This window comes from Amblyomma americanum, chromosome 2, assembly GCF_052857255.1.
Source record: "Amblyomma americanum isolate KBUSLIRL-KWMA chromosome 2, ASM5285725v1, whole genome shotgun sequence".
In the NCBI taxonomy this organism is placed as follows: Eukaryota; Metazoa; Arthropoda; class Arachnida; order Ixodida; family Ixodidae; genus Amblyomma; species Amblyomma americanum.
The window spans coordinates 102,998,321-103,022,001 of record NC_135498.1 but is presented as its reverse complement, the minus strand read 5'-3'; the positions used below and the strand labels follow the sequence as shown (position 1 = coordinate 103,022,001).

At 46.7% G+C, this 23,681-nt stretch overlaps 1 long non-coding RNA gene across 3 annotated transcripts; it reads right to left on the bottom strand.

Annotated features, from left to right (window-relative positions):
• Positions 1 to 14,390: 14,390 nt before the first annotated feature.
• Positions 14,391 to 22,537, bottom strand: LOC144121689 (uncharacterized). 3 transcript variants are annotated; one of them, XR_013312667.1, is made up of 7 exons: positions 17,178 to 22,537; positions 16,930 to 17,051; positions 16,489 to 16,831; positions 16,119 to 16,184; positions 15,981 to 16,031; positions 15,868 to 15,906; positions 14,391 to 14,531 (listed from the first exon to the last, which is right to left on the bottom strand). It is a non-coding gene; the product is annotated as an uncharacterized LOC144121689 (long non-coding RNA). The 3 variants fall into 3 exon arrangements; XR_013312669.1 differs by having other exon boundaries at positions 16,930 to 17,048; XR_013312668.1 differs by lacking the exon at positions 14,391 to 14,531 and adding an exon at positions 14,552 to 15,785.
• Between the last annotated feature and the right edge of the window lie 1,144 nt (positions 22,538 to 23,681).

Below are 23,681 nucleotides of genomic sequence, written 5' to 3'. Positions count from 1 at the left end.
TCTTCTTTCTTCTGGCTCGCGGGCCTGCCACGTGCCCGCGTATAGCCGTGGAATGCCGCCACTATCGCCATAGAAAAACAGGTATAAATATAAACAACAGCAGTTGCAAGCAGCAACTCATAGCCCGCAATGTGCTGTATTTCTCCGCTAAATAATTCCGGCAGTAAACGAAACCAACGTTTAAATTCTTCATTTCATTAACTAACTACTGCGCTTATAATTTCATCTCATAGCTTTTGGTTGGTGGCGAAAATAAAAAAATGGCTTTGTTTCTGACCGGGAAATGAGCATAAAGCGGTTATCAATGTAGGTGGGACACCACAGAAAATATCAGTTCTATACGTCTAAAACTATTTTTAAACAAAAGCTGGCTGGACACCATCTTCCTTCCTCTAGCTCGCTGGCGGTCCTCAATTTAAGCTTAACCCTTTTCGTTATCCTCCACGTTTCTTCCTCATAGGTGAGTACCGGTAACATACAGCTTTTATATACTTTTTAAGAGCGTAAGCTCTTACTACTTACGTTTCTCAAGCACGCGTCTGCCTGCAGTGAAGGCCAAATTGACCAAAACAGTTCACACGTCACCACCCTATATCACATAGCAACAGTGGGCGCGTAGCACCTCATCTGATATTTATACTTTCGATCCGCTTTATATGCGCCACTATAGCCGCCACCAAAGAGGTACCGCTCGGGACCACCATTTGATTAAATTTTGGGGACACCGGTTTGTCGCAGAACAATCGAAGTGGTGTCAGATTACTTGCCATGTTCCTGAGGATAAGATTACTAATTGAAATAAAGCCCGAAGTATGTGCGCGATTATACCGACGACCTTTCCACCCCCAAACCATGCATTCCGAGGACCTTCAGACGACCATTACTGCGGAACCGTTAGTCGCAAGGGTTTCCTGATGTCAAGCAATTCGCTGTATTGTGGTGCAGCGTTTATAAAATTTGTTAACAGATATAACGAGGAAATAAACCGGATATAGTGAAGGTGGCTGTAAATCGCAATAGTAGTCCAAAATTCATTATGGTAGATGGCGCTGCTCGTGTCTTATAAGTGCTCAGTAACTGACAGAGCTTGAAAAAAAGCTAGTAGGAATGCAGCTGTCATGAAAAATATGGCACTGTGGAATTACAGTAGGTATGAAGTGGTAAGAGGGATCTGAAAGGGGGTGATGGTTCCTAGACTGACTTTCGGCAATCCGGTCCTGTGCATGAGACCAGATGTTCCCTCCATGATCCCTCCAGATAATCCATCCATCCAACCAGGTAGGGTGCCTCGATGCGCGCTCCCCCGCCGCCGCTCCATGGGGGGTGGGGACAACCGCGTCGTCTGCTATGGCGTCTGACATATTTGTGCCCACTCTTATCATCGCGCTTCGGGCGCGCACTGGGCCCAAATGCGCTTCCTTGAAAATGAGCTGTTTCGCTCGCGGAGCGACACGTATCAATATATACAGAAGGCAGATGACTGAAATGGTAAAGCGCCATACATTTGGCGAAGACAAGGACCTCTGTGGCTTCCTTTTATAACGCAGTTATTCTTCGGGAGCACACGCGCGCACACATTTAAACTATGCTAAAGTGCAGTATTTGGAATGTATTTGCGACGTCCAATATCATACCATATTTTGCGGAACCTGTTCATGCAAAGTCGGCATTTTATCGGGCTTTAAAATTAATAATTGCGGTTATAGGAAACGAAAGGCGCAGTAACTGTCGCTCTCTTTTAGGAGGACAACTCAACCGGCGCGCCGTGGCCGAAGCAGTAGATAGGGAGAGAGAAGTGCCGTAGTGAAGGGCTTCGGAATAATTTCGGCCTGGGGACATTTCAAGTTCGCTGACATCGCAGAGCACAAAGCCGCATTTTCGCTTTGCCTCTATCGAAATGCTGCCGCCGGAGTCGGGTTCGAGTCCAGGTACTCCAAATTTGTAGCCGAGCGCCTTAACCACTGTGCCACTTCAGCTGGACTGCGCTTAATAGGATTTTCTTAACCTGCGAAAAACGTTTGCTGGAAGCGCCGTCGTTAAAAACTCCCCAGTCAAGCAACCAATTCCAGCCTATTTTTGTTACCATGGCAAAAAGTTCGCGTCGCGTTAACTGAATATATACTTTTCCATTACAGAAAAGCGCATGTGTAAATTGCTGAAAGAATGCACAAAAAGTATATTGCAGTGATAAAAAGCTTTGCGACACCACTCCATCAATTTATCACAATTTGCGAAAAATATGCAATTGCTCCAGAGAAAAGTTATATAAAGTAAGCACAAGCTTTATGCGCACTATCAAAATTATGGTGTCAGTGTAAGTTGACTCCAGCGCATGTTTTGCTACCGAGGCCGTTGACACTTTTTTGAAGCTGACGCAGGTGAATACGTAACCTCATTCGGGCATAGGTGGAAATGAGAAGCTTCTGAACGGTTGGATTGCGTATTTGGCGAGCCCTCACATTGAACTTTACCATTTTACTCAATTAGGTTACAACAGCCTGCACTGGAGATTGTACAGTAAGAAGGCTTTCAGTCCGTTCCGTAATCTTTTTGAAAATTTCCTCGCAAGGCTTTAACATACTCATTACTTGAGCACTGGAGTAATGTAGGTTGTCACCGTTGTGGATGTATTCCTTTAGCCTTGTCAGGTATGAATGCTGAGTGCCTGTGGAACCTAGCAGAGCAGCTTTGCACTGCTCGCAAGTGTTTATTTCTTTGATAATGCATTTCACGAGGAATCCGCCAATATGAAAGAGGATGCTACATTCCACTACATTCCATAGATGTCAGCTCTTCGGTGAATCGTATCTCAGTCTTCGATTTCATGTGGGTCTGGCTCAGCTAGCTCGCGCTTGCCATTTGTTAGATCGACCAGATACTCCGAATCATCGACAGCATAGATGGTTGTCTTCGGCGTGTTTACACTTGTCACGTTTCAACTTTACAGTCCAGAAGAGCCTTCCTTTCGAATCTTTTGGATATGCAAATATTCTCCAGCCATTTCTGGAGTGATTTATGCACGCACTCACCCAACACCCCGGTATGTCTTCCCCGTCTTGCGGCCATGCAAAATTGCAATCAATCTACCGGAAACAGGCCACCGCACGTTCAGCTGACGTAGGCCGGACAGGGAGTGGGCACAAATATGGCGCGTGCCCTCGCCGAAGCGGCACTGACCCTTTCAAAGGATGTACCCACCCTCCACGGAGCGGCGGAGGGGGCGTGCGCATCGAGGCACCCTACTTGGAAGAGATCATTCGCGGATGTTAAGATTTGGTCTTCACGTTTGCTGAGCACACCGATGTAAACACTTGAAGCTCCCGTAGCTAACGCTCTTATGTTGAACACTCAGGCAGTGTTGGCGGACAATTTTTCTTGGGGGATACTGGTAAACTGACATTGTTGATCCGACAGAACGTGCCAAGCCCCCCCCCCCCTCCCAAAACCAACCAAACGCAAGTTCCTACAGAGAATTATGACCCAGTGAACCCAGTTCCTCGCTAATCTCAGCGAGTCTCAGCAAATAGGTTGAGTTCGAGCTTTGTTTCCTTGGGAAGCATACTTCAATGCCTAAACTCAGACGATTTAGGCAACTGCTAGTTCATGCGAGATACTAACAGCACAGAAGCGAAGCATACGAGACAACAGCACAGACGCAGCACTACCCTGAACGTTTCGAAAGTCCTATAATAATATTGTCAAAGATCCACAGGCGGTCGTATCCCGGGGCCTCACATTCGTCGACGAGGCCTACGTCACTCTGCCGTAATGACTTTGGGTGCGGAAACTGAAACGGATGCTACACTAGATTAAAAATGTCTATTTATTGCCTCGGAATTGAAATTTATATGCTTCTTTAGTACAACACTTCTGCCAACGTGCAAATGCCATCACTTTCGCCGATTTTGTTTTCAGCATCGGCCTAATTGAAAACGGGCGCACGTGCTGACCGAAAAAATTCTAGGTAAAAATCGTTTAATGCATTTCTAAAAAACCCTTGCGGAAACATCTTAGACAGCAAGCTTTCCGTTGTGCCAAAAAAAATAAACACTGGCTGCTCAAAATTCAGTGTTCTGTCCCTTCAATACAAAATCATCGTTTGATAGTATGAGGTTTCGAGGTTCTTGGACTGTCCATCCAAACTTTGTTTAATAGCTTTAAAGCCCTAGTTTTCTTCGCATGGTTGCACTTATTCAGTTTAAAACTTCCAGAGGTGGTCGCCTCCAATTGTTCAATCCTTCGAACAGATGACATGACCGGAAAGAGGATTTGATTGGCGATCAGTTCCTTTTAATTTGCATCTTTTGTACACAGTTGTGCTCCATGGAAACTTCTCGGACATCCCTGCAGATGAACGGTACCTGGAGAACCTCGATAGTTTATTGGTCGCTATACTGGCTCCGATTACTACGGCATCTCCGGCATCTGACCGTCAATAGAGCACAAGCACTGGAAGCCCAATGTTTCGGGTTTGAGCCCAAGCTGTCCTTGTAAACTGAGTTTTCTCGCAAAACATCGTCTTTGCTTACATCGCTCTCGGCATTCGATCTCGAATAGCAGGAATTAGAAAGCCTCACTTAGCCTGCCATTGGATCTCTTTGCTGTGGCCGTCGCAGCGGAGGACTGCCGATGAGTGTTGTGGGGTCGCGTATCGGGCGACCACGACGCACATTTTGTCGCTATGCTTGCCTGCGGATGAAACTGCACGACAATGTCTAACAGGTAGTGTCGCTAGGACAGTGTCGCCAAGTGTAGCGCAGTAAAAATGCCTACTGACTCCTCCTTTGAGTCTACCAAAGTGCGCGTGCACATGTTCATAAAAGGTTTAAAATATGGGAATTAGTTTTTGAGGAAAGGAAAGACCCAGTAACTGTTTCACCTATCCGGTGGACACCCGAACCGTTGCCGTAAGGCAACGGATAAAGGAGGAGAGGAGGAAGAGGTGCCATAGTGGAGGTCTCCATTTAATTTCGACCATGTGCACCAGGAGATATTTAGCGTGCACTGACGTCGCACAGCACACGGACACCTTTTGCGCTTCGCCTTCATCGAAACGCGGCCGGGTTCGTACCCGGGTATACTCCGGCTCTGTAAACGAGCACCTTAACCACTGAGCCACTGCCACGGGTAAAAAGCGTTATAATCCCCTTATATCTTGCCAATATGATACTGAAGGCAGCGTCATTAATTTCGCGATGTGCTCTTGTTCTATCCGGGCATTGTCGCCGAAACAGCTCTGCGGTATTTGCACTGCGTAGTAATAGGAGGCCTCTCTATTGCATTTGCAGTAGACAAGACGGGCCCGTTGAGGAAGTACTTCAAATATTGGAACATGTCCGCTTTCGACAGGTTTGATTTCGTGCAGTCTCGCGGAAACATTTTCAGGGCTGCCGGTTGGCGCGCTGACTGCTGAACGATTCAGGGTGCAGATTCTTAAGCTTTGCACTAGTGTGCCTTGGTTCTGGTAGCGACGCAACGCTTGAACCGATTTGACGCTATGCACTGCAGGCGGTGTAGCTTTGGAAGCTGCTCTCCGCCTCGAGTAGGCCGATGGCGCTCATGCTTGGGTAATAATAATCAATTGCGTCGCTGAATTCGGACTCTGGAGCTTACTCTGACAGGTGGTCCTAAAAAATACGCTGCGCAGCTTCCGCAGGTCATCACTGTTAACTGGATGTGCGCCAAGCAGAGACGGTAGATAATGTACCGTGTTTGACCAAAGTAACCAGGCTGCAAGGTCTGCTTGTCAGTCTAGTGCAGCCCCTGTGCCAGGCCTCAAAACTCTCGATCTCAGTAAGGTAATGTGGAACCCTCATCCTCCTCTTCCAAAAGATTTGTATCTCTATGGAAGCCGTAAGGTATCTACTATGGGAATGAGAAGCAAGCTATACAGTCCACAAACTCATTGATACTGACGCTTTACAGGCCTCATTGCCTTCATCTCTTGGCCTTGAATCTATACATGTAATATTCTTTCCAGCGAAGCCTTGAGAGTGCTTCCTGATCGTTTCGCGTTTCATCGTCTTCTTGGCTCGGGGTTCGGGGCCATAACTATTGTTGTGAACCGTAACTGAACTTGTTTTTAGTATGTGGGGTCCAAATCATAAAGAATTAATCACACGGGGACAAGACTGGGGAAAGGCAACGGGAACAACACGTGTATTGTAGGGACAAGTTTCCCATGCCGTATACTGACGACTCTTCGCTTCGTACTGCCTCCGTGGACCATCCTCTTAACGGATGGTCCACGGTCTGCGTGAACCGTCTTCTTCAAAAGGGTTAATTCCTGCAATGTATACTGATCGGCTTTTTTTACATAACAAGCTGACAGCATATATTTTCCTTCTTAGCTTACTTCCGTGTCACCTTTGCGTACTTGTTGCGTGCGCTCCCAGACACCCTTACAGTGTGAGGGTAGCGCGATGCCCTCGGCTCCCCATGTCAGTCAGAAACCAGCCACCAAGTGAAAAATGGGGGTGGTCGTTTGGCGCCCATGTTTCGCCGGTCTCAAGCCAGAGATGGGCAGGAGTCAAAGGTTCTCAAGAGGAAAACCAAGTTTATATAGAAAGAGACGATACAGGCCAGTTTCTAGTCATTCGTAAGAACACACACACAAAGTGATCTACAAAACAATGCAACACGAGCAGAGTAACACTATAGATGGGCTGCAATGCAAGCGAGATCTTGAACCTAAAGTGCATTAACAAACGAGAGGGAGACAAACAAAACAGCACGATTTGTTCACCGCTCACAGCTACAGTTCTCCGACCGCAGGATCACGCCGGGGCAGTCCCGGAGCACGCGCTGCCTCGCTGGTCCGTGGCTGAGCGAATGGTGTCGACCCGAGAGTCGGGGCGGACGCGCTTCTCTGAAGCATAAACAAAGGCACGGGCTGGTCAGAGCCATATAGTCCATTCGGGAGAGTTCGGTGGTTTTTTTTATGCTGCCGCCAGCCTGCAAAGAACTGAAGACGCGTCTGGCAACACAGCGCACTCCCGCGCCGGTGCCACTGCGCGCCGAGGTTGCGAGCGTGCTGTGGTGTTTCAGAAGCAGCTGGGCGCGGTTCTTACTTTGTGGCCGACCTGCTGCTTCTTTAGCTGCTATCCAAGCACGCATCGGCATGTAGAACTTCACTGACCTGCACGGAAACAGAAATAGGGACTAGCGGATCCATATATCCCATTGGGTCGGCCGGCAGCTACCTGGATTCCGTCCGAAGGCGTTAGAAAAATAGCCTAAAAATGTTCTTCACCGCCATTCACATTTCTTTTCATCACGGTTTTACTTAGATGCTATAAAAAAATTGATGATGGCCTAGCTCTGTTGGGCCTGGAAATACGTACCAAAAGTGGCGGCGACATCTGGTTCGGAAGAGGTAATATACGAAACCCGTGCATTCAGTAGATGCGCCTTATTCAGATTAAACCTTGAGCCGTCGTGGCGCAAAAACATTTTTCAAACTGCACACATCCACGCTGCCTGTGAAGACATGGCTTCATGCTAAGGAGATGCTTGCACTATGGTCGGTTGATTTCCACCTGTGCAATACACCACAGACAATTTACCATTTATTTATTCTGTGCATTGATGCTATATTCTGCGACATTTTATAACGAACAGTGAAGAAGGACATTGACATCACAGCCTGCAGTACCCGTTCATTGCCTGTGGAGGAAAACTGTGTTGTGCCAAATGATCTATTCATGTTGCTGGGACTATTTAGTCTCTGGGAGAGCCACATGATGAACTGTCACGCCGAATCACCACGATCGCCATAACCTTGGTTTCGTGAACAATGCACTTTGGTGCGGGGAGTATATGCTGCAATGCAAGAGCCGCCTAGCTGGCTCCCCTATCTGGATGCATGTGTGTCTCCCAGACTTTTGATGTTTTGGAAGGAGGGGTCTTGCACGGGTAAGGTGGCCTGGTATTTTGTGGAATCAGCGTGCTTAGACTTTTCTTTTCAGTAGTATTTTCATGCATTAAAGAAAAAAAGCTGTCGTGGTGGAGTGGTATCGTCTCCGCCACAAACGCCAAAGGCCCTGGTTCGATTCAGAGCCTCTACACAGGGTTTGTTTTTATTCAGTGAGTGTGCAGGGGTGGACGTGGTTGGTCGCGTGGTCGGTCACGTGGTGCGGAGCAGCTGCCAGCGGCGCGGCGCCGTGGCTGGTCACGTGGTTCGTCACGTGGTCCGGTGGGACTGCGAGCACCGCGAAACTGCGAATTCGTGGCCAATGTAGTTTTCGCTACAAAAACGCTAGTCATTCATTACACATTCCAGGATGACTCTAACATCTTCATACCACTCAGTTAAAACTGCAATGAAAAGAAATTCGAGCACCGAAGCGCGTAGGCTCTGCGTTGCTCGCGTTCCTTTCCATTACAACCGTACAATTTTAGAGGCTCTGGCACGGGCACCTTACGGCGCCACTCTGCCCTGGACTCCATTGTCTGGGGTAGAAGGCCAACCTGAGGAACAAATTCGATTCGGAATGCCTTGCCCAGGTCGTAATGTCATAATGCTCTTCAACGCAGGCTCAAATCCGCCCAGTCATTCGCTGGCTACTGCAGCTTTTTGTGTTTGTTCCCGGTAGTTATCTGGCAGGAGCAAACGAGTTCAGTGGCGGTGGTTATCACCGGCTAGCGCTGATGGCTCGTTGCACCCGGTGTGTCAGCTGCTCAATGTTTTAATGCGATAGCTTTAGAACCGAATGTCGGAAAATTGTGTCCGTCCGTATGTATCTTTAGTTGGGAGGTGGCGAAGTGGAGAGAGTGAAATCCCCTTCTTCATTGTAAGGATTGGTGGCTGGGAGAGAGATGTGGCACGGCAATTCAGGCTGTGATTTCTGGATTGGATCGGGAGAGTGCAGCAGGGGTACAGTGCGTCATGGATAGCGTATCAACTATGCATGGTTGCGCAATGGAACTGTACAGGCTTCGCTAATAAGGCCTCTGAAGTGAACATCCGCCTTCGCGACGGAAAGCTGAAGGCATGGGAGTTCCTACTGCAAGAGCGACTCACGTCCACACCTTTCAGGATTCTGCGCATACCATTCACCCTCTATCCCTGATCGTCGTTGCACCGCCTCCTACCTCAGCCCATATAAATCTGCAATTTATATCCTCAGTTCAGTTCCGCATATGCCACTCAACCTTTCACGGTGGTGCAACACACTTCAAGAGGTTGTCGCCCTTCTTGTTAAACCTGCACGCACACCCCTCATTATAGTTTCTTTTTATGGCCGTCCTGGCTCCACACCTCTAAATCTTGGGTGAGTTCGTTTTCTACATTCTACTGAATCGGGTATCTCTATTCTAGTTGGTGTAGACATCAACGGCGCACACACTTCGTGAGGTTACCCATCGGATTCCTCAAGGGGCGCACACATCCAAGGCTGCTTTTCAGATCATTCCTTTCAACTTTGAAACCACCCGAATACCTTTACCGGCCAAGGTGGCCCGTATTCAACTGATTTGGCATGTTGGTTAAGCCCCGGTAACCATCGTTGGGCTGTTGATTCAGATAATTGTGGTATGGATCACAGCCCTATTTTTGTGTCCCTCACTCTTACGCATCTACGGAAAATACGCCGCAGCGTAGGCATAACATTATGGGACTCAGTACGCGCAGACAATCGTTAATCTACATTCAACCCATCTTCAGCACTTTCTACTCTCTCTGCTGCTCTCGCGACTCACACTATTAACACTACTGTAAATGAAGACGACCCAAATCCGGACATACACCTTCGGAATCTATGGGCTCTTCGTCGCGAGGCGGATCTTTATGCTACTCGTCACCGGGATGACTAATCGGCTCTTCCCACTCTATCGCACGTGCGCGGCTCTATGCAAAGTGGCTAGGCAGGCAACGCTGAGCTGCATGGTGTGCCCGCCTGTCCTCTACGCAGGGCAATCGACATCTTTGGAGAGTGTTTCACGCCATGGAGCGCCCTTCTCAGGTTGCAGATTATACAGAGAGCATTCGTCTCGCGCTGAACGTGGATGAGGAAACATTTGCCCAACAAGCGGCCCGTCAGTTTTTTTCCACATCATGACTGCACCTCTATGTCCTGACTTATAGATTACAGAGCCCTCCGATGGGATTACTTCTGACCTCCCCATGGCAGAGCTGCTGGCCTCCACTGAACGCCTAAAAACTACCACTACTCCCGGACACGACGGCATGCCTAACTCCTTATTCCGTAACTTGTAAGGGACGGCTTTGCAAACCCTACTTGATAGTTTAAATGAAGTGTAACATTCTGGCGTCATGCCGGGAGAGTGGAAGCATTCTATTGTGGCTCCAATACCCAGGACAGGTCAGCCTCCAGTATCTCTCCCAGCCCTTCGTCCAATTTCCCTCCCACCTACCATCTGCAAGCTTTATGAAAACATTCTCGCTGCACGCTTGTCGTCGTGGCTGGAATCCCATGATTGTTACCCAGATTCCAAATTGGTTTCTGCTCACAAATCGGAACGGAGGACGGCGTTGCTACTTCGGCTGCTGACGTGCTTGACCACTCTCCGCCGAGCACCTTGTTCGAACCGCGATTGCTACAGACATAACAAAGGCATATGACAACATCCTTCACTCTGCCATTCCTGCCTACCTTCAAACTCTTGGTCTCCCTCCCCGGTTTCTCCTCTCCACTCACGCCTTTTAGCAAATCGAACCTTGAGTGTGCGCGTCCACGGAAAGCCCTTTGGTAACTTCACTTCCAATAGAGGAGTGCGCCAGGGCTCCGTTCTCGCCCCCACATTATTCAATATGTCTTTAATGCCTCTTGTTTGAACCCTAGAGACCATCAGTTCTATCCGTGCGCTTGCATATGCCGAAGATATAACCTTGTGAAGCTGTCATCCAGATGCGTCTATCAGTCGGTCCTCCTGCAGGCGCTTGGTGTATTGACATCTCGCCTCCCACCTCCGGGTCTAACAATCTGTCCTACTAATTCATGTGTCATTCGGATTGGAAATAAAGCCGACTGAAAGAAATCTCCCGTTTTAAATTTCAAAATAGATAATTCTCTGATTTCTCAGGTAGAAACTGTTCGCATTCTTGGCATTCTCGTTCATAAATATGGGACTGGCACCCCGCCATAAATCGGCTCACGTTACTCTAGGTCTGATTCGTCGCATAGCTATGCGCTATGGTGGCGCACGTGCTCATACAGCCCGCCGGCTAGTAAGCTCTATCCTTCAGCGACGGATAATATATCAGGCACAATTTCAACGTCTCACCCGCAGGCAGTGGGACACCCTTGAAGCTATCAATCGTGAGGCTATGCGCGCCATAACATATCTATCTTTTTTAACACACCCAGACCTGTGCTACAGCAGTTCGCACAGCTTAATACTCAGTGAACTCATCGACCAACGGGTGGCAAATAGCTCGAAAAGTCTCTCCAACTTCATCGTTTAAAGACACTTCCTCCGTGGTCATACTGCCAGCTCACAGACAATAGCCCCACTGATTCCCCGTTGGTATCAGCCGCGTACCTGCCTGGAGGGTGTATATTCTACACGGATGCATCACATACTGCCAAGAGAGGAGTTACTGCTGTAGGGGGGTAAAGTCGCTTCCATCCGCATCTCAACTCTCGCGCGACGTATGCCGCGGATACGTGCACTCCCCCGGCAGAAACTTCAAGCCATTTATAATGCCATTGATTCTCTTCCGCTCGTTCCAGCATTCAATACAGTTCACATTTACACCGACTCCCTCGCCGCCCTTAAACAGCTTAAGGCTGTTCGACGCACATTCCAGATTACACAATCAATTGGTGTGCTCTGCGCAAAGTACCCATGTCTTGTGCACATACACTGGATTCGCGGCCATGCTCAGGATCCACATAACGTTCAAGTGGATGCTATGACTCACCTTCACACATCAGACAACCCGCCACCTTCCCCTCTTCCCCCTGATCCGTTCCTGTCCCGTTTCCAATTCCGAAGTTCTGCGCCAGCGAACACGTGCACTAATTCCTCCGTGTTCGCACCCTCTCCCCCTTACTCTTACTCGGCGGGAGGAGGTATCCGTGCACCGGATTCGGGCAGGGGCGGCTCTGACACCATCTGTCCGTCATCGGTGGCGTGCAAAAGATCTGCCAGTAACTGTCAGATGCCCTCACTGTGGCGCTGCACCGAACATTTGTGATGTGCGGCACTTGTGGACGTGCCCAGCGACGGCTGCTATAAAACGGCTCCTCTGCAAGGTGGGCCTGCGGTGGAACTGCGAACTTGACTTTGTGAGGTGGACTATGAACAATCATTTCATCGGCAACCTCTGCGGCTACCTGAGCGCAACGGGTCTTCACTCCTTCTTTTAACTTTCTATCTCCCGCCTTCCTCCCCATTTTTTCAACTTATGCCTCATGGCACACTTTTTGAATAGAAAAAAACGAACCCAGGAGGCAGGTGGGCCACCTAGGTCACGTGACAATGCGGCGTCATCACAACCTGGCCACGGAGGCAGGTGCAGTTCAATTAATGATTGGTCGCTCGGGAAGAGCAACCTGGGTCGCCCAAGTCCCAGCGCTGGAAGTACCTACCGTCGAAGGGCCGTGGCGCATCGCTTAACTGCTGCACCACTGCGCCAGGAGTGACATCAGGACTGCCAGTGCTCAATGAATGTAAAGCAGAGAATGAACTTCTGCATATATCATAATTGATCCATTACGCTATCGCGCTATACTGTTAAAACGGAGCTTAAGTGGCCCCTCGAATTTTTTTCTCGATACTAGCTGTTCCCATTAACGTATAGACAAAACCTACGTATATACGCGTGTACAGCCCGTACTTTTTTCATCAAATTTTATGAGGTACGGGTTATAGACGCATCAGGCATATAGCTATGCATTAACGCACTGAGGTGCCACTGCGACTACTGTCAGATAATTAAAAAGCTGGCGATAGATACGAACATTTTATTTCGCCATTCATCGCCGCTTTCGCGCTAATCGCTGTCGGACAAGCTCAGCTCATCAGCACCCTCACCGGTGTCGGACGAGCTCGCCTCATTTGCGTGCGCCTAAACATGGTCGTCCTCTGTGCCGTCCATGGCTTTTGACAGCTCCAAGACTCTAAAACTCTTTGAGATGTGTCCGCTGCACGCGTGCCGAATCGAAGCGCGCACTTACTGGAGGGACGCTCTCTTCAGCCGCCCTGTCGTAGTTGTTCCGTGGCTGCCCGCGGCCATCCACTCGGTGTAGCACCGCCGAAATTCCTTCTTGTATGGTCGGTCAACGCAAACATCGAGCGGCTGCAGCACACTTGTCAACCAGGAAATACGGCCAAGTCCGATCGGCAGTCTGTCAGCCGAGTCGATTCGGTCTGTTAGGTGCCCTCGAAAGCTGTCGAGCACAAGAAGTGCTCTGCGGCGTAGTAGGCCTCCAGGTCGGTCCTGCCACTTCGTTTTCAGCCAGTCTATGACCATTTCGTCGGACGTCCAACCTTTTTCTTGCACGCGGGCTACGATACCCTGGCGGAACTTCTCTCTTGGCAGTCATTCTCTTAAAGACAACGTAGGCGAATGCTTCCTTCCATCAGCGGTGGTGCAAAGCATCACCGTGCAAATTTGCCGTTCGGCGCCAGTAGCGCGCATGAAGACACTTTTTGCCCCTTTCGCTTCCACTGTACAATTTTCACGGGCATCAAACAAGAGAGGGGTCTGATCAGCACTGCCTACCTGTGAGAGGTCGTACTCATGCCCCCTCCGAAGTGCGTTGACAAAGTGATGAAACTTCAAGATTTGGTCCTCGTATTCAGCTGGCAGCTTCTGGCACAACGTCGTTCGACGGCGGACAGAGTTGGTGCCGTTTCATAAAATTTTGAAGCCACCCTCGACTGGCTTTGAAGTCCGTAGGTCGAATGTTCATGTGCCGAGCGGTAGCGATTGCTTTCATGCGGATCATTTCCGTAAACACAGCGAAGCCGTTGCTCCTAGCAGTGCCAACGTACTCGACGAAGTCCTCTTCAGTGTTTTGGGACCCAAGTGAAAATTTCCTGCTGGGAATCTGCCGGTCCCAACACTGCTGGGATTTTCGCAGATTCCCAGCAGGTGCTGCTGGGACCAGCAGGCACTTAAATTAGCTTTGACCTCTCGAAATTCGTGAAAGAATAACATCAGTAGAAACGAGCCAAATATCACAAATACAGTGCTGGCTGGTATTTGTATCACTTCTATTGTTCTAGTTCCTTCACGCAGATTTTAAGGAACCTAAGCTAAACCAACATGCCAGTTCTGCTCATCCGAGACTGCCGAGCAAACACAGCCCATTGGACAAGGTTCCCAATTGCTGCTTTGACACGTACTAATGCATTACATGTTCTCAACAGCAGGACTGGGCAAGAACATCTACTTGTATTGTGCAGTTTAACATGTTTATTGTCAAGTGAATGGACAGTTCACTGCATATCCTTCCTCTTGGATTTTACATCTTGAATCTTCTCGCTGAGGATTCTTTTGATGTTTTTTACAACGGGGTCCAGGTCCACGCCCTTTTGTAAACCCTAGTGCTTGACCTTAGCTGCAAAAAAGTATTTACAACTGTTAATAAGGTGCTGCAGAGAAAGCTGCCATATGAAAGGAAGGAGGGGTGTGACACAGTAGGATCCAGCAGGTGATTGCAGGGGCATAGTGCACATAATTCCCAACTTGCTATAATAACTAAAGAACTTAAGCCAACTGTTAAAATTCATGTGCGTCATTTATGGTAGACCAAGCTATTTGTATAATGAATAATCAGTGTCACTTTACACGGTGCAAAACAAGTTTCCCAGGTAAACACATATCTGTACAGTACAGCACAGTTTATAGTTATGTTACCCTCGTGGACTTTTCACGCAGTGAACTTTGTCAGCCTATAATAGGATCGCGCACTTCATTCAATATTCACTAACATTACCCACTGTTGCACATCAGTAAAAAAATCAATGACCAATTTTGTCTCCCTTCCTTTTAGCATTTTATACTTCTACTTTACCATTTTCTGGGTCTCTCTTCCCAATTCCTTCCCCATGCAGAGTAGCATATCGTGGGCAAAATTTTCTGCATTTCATTAAAGGGCTTCTCTATCTCTCACAGTTACTTATACCTTCATTATTTTGATGACGTGCAATGTGCAGATGTTATATCTGGTTGTATGTTCTTCCAAAATGAAAGCACTGCGATGAAGATGCAGCAACTAGCTGAAAACTTTGGCTGAAACATACCTACGAGACCCCAATCTTCTCTGGAGTAAGGGGTTGCTTGGGCTCTTCGCCCGAAGCCTTCTTTGTGGATGTGACAACCCCTCTCACGCTGCGGACTGCCAGGGTTTCAGGACCCCATATGGCGTGGGCAGCATCTTTACATACTAAGGGGCCTTTTTTATTCTGCAGTATTTTTGCAGCCTCAGCTGCACTAATGATTATGTCTTTGGACAGGAGAAACATAGGGTACAGTTTAGATTGTGCCTTTAGCACAAAAATATGACAACAAAAGCAAGCACATGACAAACAAGCTTTCACCATGCGACACGGAATGCAGCTCAAAATAAAAGGAGCGCATACTGTAGTGTTCACCTTCCTTTTCTGCCTTACAGAATTTCTCATGTAAAAAACTGAGAGACGATAAATACCTTTAACAGAAGGAGAGAACAAAAAGAAAAAGGCAAATGCATGCTTATAACCTATGCACATCGTTCGCAAAGATATCATTGCTAGGAATGATTTCTGGAAGCCGAAACAAAAAGTACTGCCACTCATAGATCCATCATCCAGATAGTTGAAGTCCTCCCTTGCTGCTGAAATTACAAATGAATTTTTAAACGTTGTTCTTTGAGGTGTTGAGCGATAAAATGCTATATGAAGTAATAAACTTACGTAAATGAGGCAGCTGTGCATCTTCTGCTTGGTTTGAAGCTGCGATGGATAGAATTTTGTCGTTATGAAAGGTCATGTTTTGTAGTAGAAATTGTAGCATAAGAAAAACTTACAGCATGCAGCCTTCTCTTGATCCTGTGAAGTACTTGCAACGGCTGTAGGTTCTGCAGTTGAACCACATTGCAGTTAATATAAGCCTGCTATATTTGAAATGCTAGCTTTCGTGACTCAAGCAGGCATAGGGTACTTACGTGTGCAAACAGCTGTGGCCTGCTCTGAAGGTGGCAGCATATGTTCCGGGACACTGGAAGATAATTCTGCGACAAAAATATTGAGCAGACTTAGCCTTAAAATGGCGGAATATGTTAAAACATTTCACGTTTTTCTTTGTGCGAAAAAATTCTCAGCAGGTACTTGAGTGAAAGCTTGGGTTAGTTGCCGAAACATACTGTTAGCAACAGTGCAAAGGAGATGACAGAAGAGAAAGGGAAGACACAGAACAGTGCATTTCCAACATCGTAACATCATCACGCTAGCCACAATTTCCATGAAAGGCTGACATATATGTGCCCATGATAGCCGAGTGAAAGATCATTAAGATAGGCTGAAACTGCACCAGACCTGCTGCATTCTCGCCAGCTGCTTGCATGGCTCCGTCCAGTTTTGTGTCCACTGCATTAAATTGCACATTTCTGCAAATGCAATAATGAAAAGCACTGAAGTAGTAAATTGTCAAAGTAAAATGGAAGCGAAGCATCATTCATTGAAAAATCTTTCTCTCCAGGCACCACTCCAGGCTCGTGACTTGTTCCCGAAGAAATAATCTCTCCTGCTCTAGCTCTTTCACCCTTTTCTTCCAGAAGTTTTTCTGGTTTATAGCTTCCCGTAGCTCACTTCCCGCGCAAAGTGAATCTTCACTTTCAGACGGAGACTCCATGGATGCACGACGTGCTCGCTTCTTGGCCTATAAAGAATTATTCACGGTTTCAGATTTAATCTGTGACAATTAATGGTTTCTGATAATTATAAGGCAGCTTATAGCTAAGCAGGCGTACTGCTTACCACTTGGCGGCTGTCGCAGCTTTGAGCTACCAGTGTTTTGCTTCTGGCATTGTCCATGTTTTTTTTTTAGTATGGTCTCATACTCTGCTTTTTTTGTATGCCAGCAGAGTTCGCCTTTGCTTCTAAAGAACGAAAAAACAAAAAACACAGGATGTGCTGCAACAAGCATACACTACAACACATCGCAGGTAAAATTTCATGAGATTGCACAATAAAACAAGATATAATACTGCACAATACAAGCACACCTTCTTCTTTTGGGCTGCTGTTTCCTCTTCACATGTCTCACTTGACGAATCATGTGAATCTGGAGTTTTTGGCATCACAAGTCATTTTTTCCATCCTTTCCTGGATTTCTTTCTCAGACTCTGCAGTGAGAAATTCAGACATACACACACATATATTATAGTAACCCAGTTCTCATGGCAAAATCTCATGCAATTAAGGTGCACAAAGCTCAGCCATTACTTCCTAGCATCAGGACTTGGGCGCTCTAGTGACCGCTGTCCTTTCCGTCCAGCGGATCTCTCCAGAACGCGGTATACACAGACCGCGTATTGAAGTCTGTGTTGTTTTTCAGGTTGAAATTCGTAACAGCCTTTGCAGGAATCACATACAACTTCTTATCTATATCGTGCACGAACCTGAAAATGGCAAACATCACACGTGTCTGTGGAGCTTGCAGTTTCCCACGGAAAGCCTTCCGGGTTCAGGTAGTCTTGGCGAGGTCTTGCATTTGCGTACACCTGCAGCAAACACGCTTTTCGTCGACGTCGAAGTTGCGCGCTGCATCCCGAATTGCCGTGTTCCTCAGCATATTTTGCCACTTGAAGTTTGAAGCCTGCAGTGTAGGACCGCCTGCGCTTCCCTATTGCTTTTTGTTCGCATTCAAAAGCACGCAGCCTCTCACATTCCGGCGCACGCAACAGAACAGATTCTGCAAGCAGTTCACACACTTCCGAACAGAGCACCGGATAATAAAGACCAAATAGCGCTGGGCAGGGTACCGTGAAAACCGGAAACAGAAAGTCGCGGAAACATCGTGTTGCGTAGCGATGATGAAATGGATGCAGTCTAGGAAAAACATGTTTCTTATTGTACACTAGAGGGAAAGCTGGCTGCTTTTCACTTCATCCATCATGGATGCCTGAGGCATGCCGGGAAGACATCACACCAGATAGACAGCAAGTGGCCTGTTGACTGCTATGAATTGGACTTTTTTGGTTGTTCAGTTTCGTTTTCAGCACTGTAATTTTTACTGATGTTTTGTGCACTTTGTGGTTGTGTAGTGCAGCTACACACGCAGTTCATTTAAGATCCTAAGCATCCGAAGGCGCTTCCCAAGCAACCACAGGTACCATTGCACAGCCGATGGAGGTCCATTTCGGATGTTCCGGACATCCGCTGAACATCTAGAAACGGCCAGCGGACGTCCGTCGGCCATCCAATAGGCGTCCAAAGGTATACGTTTGTCTCGCCGATGGACGTCCAATTGCGGATGTCCGTTGCCGGACATTTCTCGGATATTCGCATATATGGCGCATGCGTGCTTTTTTCGTTCCCATGTCGCAGATTAGAAAAACAATTTAAATTTTAAAACGTACGTATAAAACATATAAATGGAAAGTACATAATAACCTATTTAATTCTTGCAGTGTGATGGGTTCGTTGTAGTCTTCATGCATGCCTGCTCTAAATGGAAGTTTTTGATTTTCAGATACAGCTTAGTGTTTCTGGAATGTGTTTGTGTAGTTGGATGACCTTGAGACTTCAGAAAAGTGCTCCCCAATAAATTGACCTGTTCTTCTTACGATGTTTGTGTACCGGGTGTTGTCAACAGCGGAAGTGTAAAAGGAGTATGGTCACCAGTGAATTTACGAACTTTTTCCCACATTTTCTTTGAGCGTATTGAAATACTTATTGAGGACACATATTTCTGCCATGAGGTTTTATCTGCATTCCTGCGCACGTACCGTACCTTCGCTTTGGCCCTCTTAAAGGTAAGTTCTCTGCAGTGGGGTACCGACGGAGGGTGCCCCATGCTTTGTTTTGCTGTTTTTTTGTCAATGTTTATTCTTGTGTCCACCATACCTCGTGTTTCCTCGTATGAGTCCTGTCGTTTGTGGTATAGCAAGTGTTGCAGCCGATATTATGCATGTAGTAAACCTTTCATCAATTTCACCTATGCTGAAGTCTTCAGAAATTTCTTTTCTAGAGTGGCACTTTCTGTAACAAGTGACCAGTCGGTGAGGTGAATTTTCCAGCGCCATGATCTTGTGGGGATGACTGGAGTTGAAGATGAGAGCCTGATGACAATGGTCACTTCCCATAGGGTCATTTAATACATCCCATGTAAAATCGTTAAAAAGAGATGGTGATACGAAAGCTAAATCAAGGAAGCTCATTTTTGCTGAGTTTGGCCAACAATATGTGGCTTTTCCCACATTTAAAAGACAGACATTATTTGTGAGGATAAAATCTTCGATTATTTGGCCCCTAGAGTCACAGCGTTCACTTCCCCAAAAAAGGGGGTGAGCATTAAAATCCCCATTTACCTGATATGGCTCTGGCAGTTAATTAATCACGCCTTCTAAATCTTGTATTGTTAATGTGATGTGTGGGGGAAGATATACACAGCATATTGTTATTGGTTTGTAGGTAACGGCACTAACCGAAACTGCCTCAAGTTTTGTATTAAGTTTGGTTTCTTGAGCAGGGAGGCCACTTTGAATACAATTGCGACGCCTCCTGAGTCTGCCTACTCGCGATCGCATCGAAAGGTTTTATAGTGTTTTAAGATATTCACATGTTGCGGGCCAAGATTAGTCTTCTGAAGGCACAAAGCTAGAGGCAACATTGACCATAGAATACGTGTTGTCACTGTAATTCCTGAATAGAACTAGACAGGTCCATTGAACCACAAAAGCCACGTTTGTGTTTTTGGGTAGAAATGGAACGGAAGGAATTTACTATTCTGGGTCCGTTATCAGGGCTCTGTCTTTTTTTCACTCGAGAGAGCTGTTCCATCGCTGCAAAGCAGGCGGAGTGAGAGGTATACCCATGACCTCACCAGAGGTGCTGGAGGACCGCGAAGCTACGGATGTGTGTTTCATTATACCGAGCCTTAGAGAGGGCCATCCACACCCCAGGCGGGGACAGGGAAGGCTGCTCTCTAAAAATCCCTTTCCTCGGCTGTCAGCTGTTGCAAGTGGTTTTTTGGCGCTATGCGTACAGTCGAAAAGATGCCCGACACTTCAAGCATATGCAGCGGTTTGCATGACGGCTGCATCAATACGCCTCCACTGTGAAATTGCGACTCCTGCTTGCAGGGCATCGTCAACAATCTCCGAACAAATGATTTCGGCCTCGCTCTTTTGCATTTGTTGCAACACCTAAGTGAAAGGCGAATCAATTGCACTTAAATATTCAAGTATGTGAAAAGGTGAGAACATTGTAGGTGGCCTGTTTTTAATAAAATGGCTAGTATAGTCTGGAAATAGGGAAACAGTGGCACATTAAAAATGGGCACTTGCAATACTTAGTCAGTTACATGCAGTGCCATGCGTCAAGGTACTTTGCAAGAAGTGAACAGAAAGGTGGGAGTGGGCAATTAGTTCAGCGATTGTGCCACAGTACCGGCAGGAAAAACGGCCAAAAACTTAAAGTACTGCAGAAAAAGCAAGGTCATGCACGAAACTGCCCTAACATTATAAACAACCTGAATTCAGCTGGAAACACCTGGCTACCGCGGGAGTCATAAAGAGGCTCACTGTGTAGTTGCTTGGACGTTCAGGCTGGGCTCGACAGACGAAATTCTTTCAGTAAATCCACCACTGTTTACTGTGCTTTCAATTACACACTACGGGGAAAATTCACATATTCACGGGTCCCACGCATGTAAACTTTGTCCCTTTATGTTTATAAAAATCTAATTTCCAGTTTAGGTACCAATACAAAGCGGCGAAACGGTTGCTTACACATGCACTACAGGAAAAAGAAAAACTGCAGCGCGATATTGACGACACAGCGCCCCAGTAATACCATAACTCCAGAGTTCTCCATTTCAGGCCTTCCCCGTTGTAGGGAAGTCCTGCGGGGTGCTGACCCGTGGGCCGGGTCCCCCTGCTTTTACCGCTGCGTTGTGTTGGACATGCTGCATGACCTTGTACACTGTACTCCCTACTTGTTTGGTTCTGTACATGCTTCCAGGTGGCACACTCCATTTTTCGTACCTGACGATGTCCGGAACAGGTCCTTGCTAGCATACTGCAGAAGAGGCATTTTTCTTCAGAAGCTACATCATATGGTATGTAAAAGACATTACTGCTCTGTTTTCGAGTGTTGCTTTGTTTTAGGGCTGCAGATGAAGCCACAAGCAAGGAGAGACTTCGAGCAACATCATGGTGTTGAAGTCACTGAGGGGAGCAAACATTTCATCCTTGCTTAGATATTGTGTAACTTCAGTCATAAGCAAATAAAGGGCGCCTTTTTGACAAAGTGGTCAAGTATTGTTCAGAGGCCTCTATAAAGTAGGCAGGATCCAATGCTATGAATTCAAACAATTGGTGAACTGCTGGGCTCTCTTTTCAGGTGGGCCTGCCCCTCCATCCTGAGCAACCATGGCTTTGTGGAAGTCCTGATGGTATTTTTTAAACATCCAAGGAGACCTGCTTGCTAGAGATTAAATGCCCGCATAAGTGCAGAGATAAGGACATTCTAGATGCGTCAGGAAACAGTGCTGTTGAGTATTTACAGTGCACTGGAGGCCAGCTGATGCTCAAGAAGTTCCACAGACACCACACACAGGTGCAAATCCTCATGTATCTACTTAACGCGAAGGAGTGTTTTTTCTTTGTTTATTCTAGGAAACAAAGTCTCAGTGTTCCTGTTAGCAGAGACGACACTTTTCTCCAGCAGGCTATTCCCGTCCTGGAAGATTCTTACTTTAAGTGGTTTTTGCCCGCCCTTGAGAACCAGCAAAATACATGAATTTTTGTTGTCGGAACAAAAACCCTTTGTATTTATTCAGCACATGGCATTGAGAATTCTAAAGATTGTAAAGTGCGAGCTAAAAACAGCAAAGGAGCACACATGTTTCGTACAAAAGCTACAGAATGCAATAAATCATCATTTCTTTTATTGTACAAACACTTTATGGAATAAAAACTTTATTGAAGCAAACATTTCACTGAACTTGCATTCTTGGCAATGTGCAGAGAAACAAAAGCACAAGGCTGGACTTTTCCCACTGACGTCAATTTAACCTTTAGCAGGAGGAGCGTAAAGTGGGTAAGAGAACAAATGTAAGTTACTGATACCCTAGCTGAATTCAAAGAGAGGAAACGGGCAGGGCTCGTAATTAAAAGGAAACATATCTGATGGTCCCTTTGGGTAACTGAGTGGATGCCAAAGGGAAACAAAAAGGCAGGAGGCATTAGGAAGGTGCATGAGATTAGGAAGGCTGCGAGGACAAAGTGGCTCCAACTCGATTAAGGAGCCTTGAATATCCACCACCCTAAAAAAGTGACCGAGGGATTGACAAAAACAAACCCGCTACGGTGGCTCAGTGGCTATGGCCTTCGGCTAATGATCCCAAGGTCCCTGTTTTTCGCATGAAACATAACTCTGCCATGAGGCTTTCTCGGCACTGCGACGGACGTACCGAGCTTTAGCTTTTGCCTTTTTAAGATTTTCTCATGCGTCAGATACCAGCGAAATTTACCCCAAGCTTTACTTTTTTTTTGCTGCCTTGCAGTCTTTTGTCCACCACATTTTCTGGTTTTGTCGCACCACTCCAGAAGACTGTGGAATAGCTAACTCAGCAGCAGTTATGATATATTTGGTGAACTTTTCGCTTACCTGATCAATGTTCAGATTTTCTAAATCTATATTTTGTAAAGTGGCTTTTGCCCTAAAAAGTTGCCAGTCTGCTAGATGCAGCTTCCAGCGTCACGGTTTTGTTGACATTATTTCCAGTGGAGATGTTAAAGTGATCAGTATAGGGAGGTGATCGCTACCATAAGGGTTGTCAACGACATACCATTTAAAATCGTTAAAAACATAATGTGAAGTAAATGACAAATCCAAACAAGTCATATTCCCCGAGGTAGGGGAGCAGTATGTGGCCTTTTCCGTATTTAAAAGACAAATTATTTGTGACGAAAGAATCTTCAATTATTTGGCCCCTGTAGTCACATCGCTCGCTTTCCAAAAAGGGGCGTGAGCGTTAAAATCCCCAACTACTAAATATGGTTCTGGAAGTTCATCGATGAGTTCTTGTAGATCATGAGCTGTTAATGTAAAATGTAGACGAACATATACAGAACAGACAGTAATTGTTTTATAGGTGGCAATGCTGACCGCAACGGCTCCAAGTTTTGTTTTGATTTCGATTTATCAAGCAGGGACGCCGCTTTGAATGATAATCCTGATGCCTTGCGAGAGTCTATTTGCTTGCTCACAATTGCGTCTAAATGCTTTATAATGTTTCAGGATATTTATACGTTTTGGACCTAGATTGGTTTCCTGAAGACATAAGGCTACGGGAAACACTGGCCCTAAAATACCTGTTATGCCACTGTTATTCTTTAACAGACCTCTACAGTTCCACTGAACTAAGAAAGCCATATTTATGCTTTAAGGTGAGAACACTAAGGTGTTTACTTATGTTCTGGGCCAGTTGTGAGGGCTCTGTCTTTTCCGCTCAACAGAGCTGTTCCGACGCTGCAAAGCGGGCGGACTGGGAGTTACAT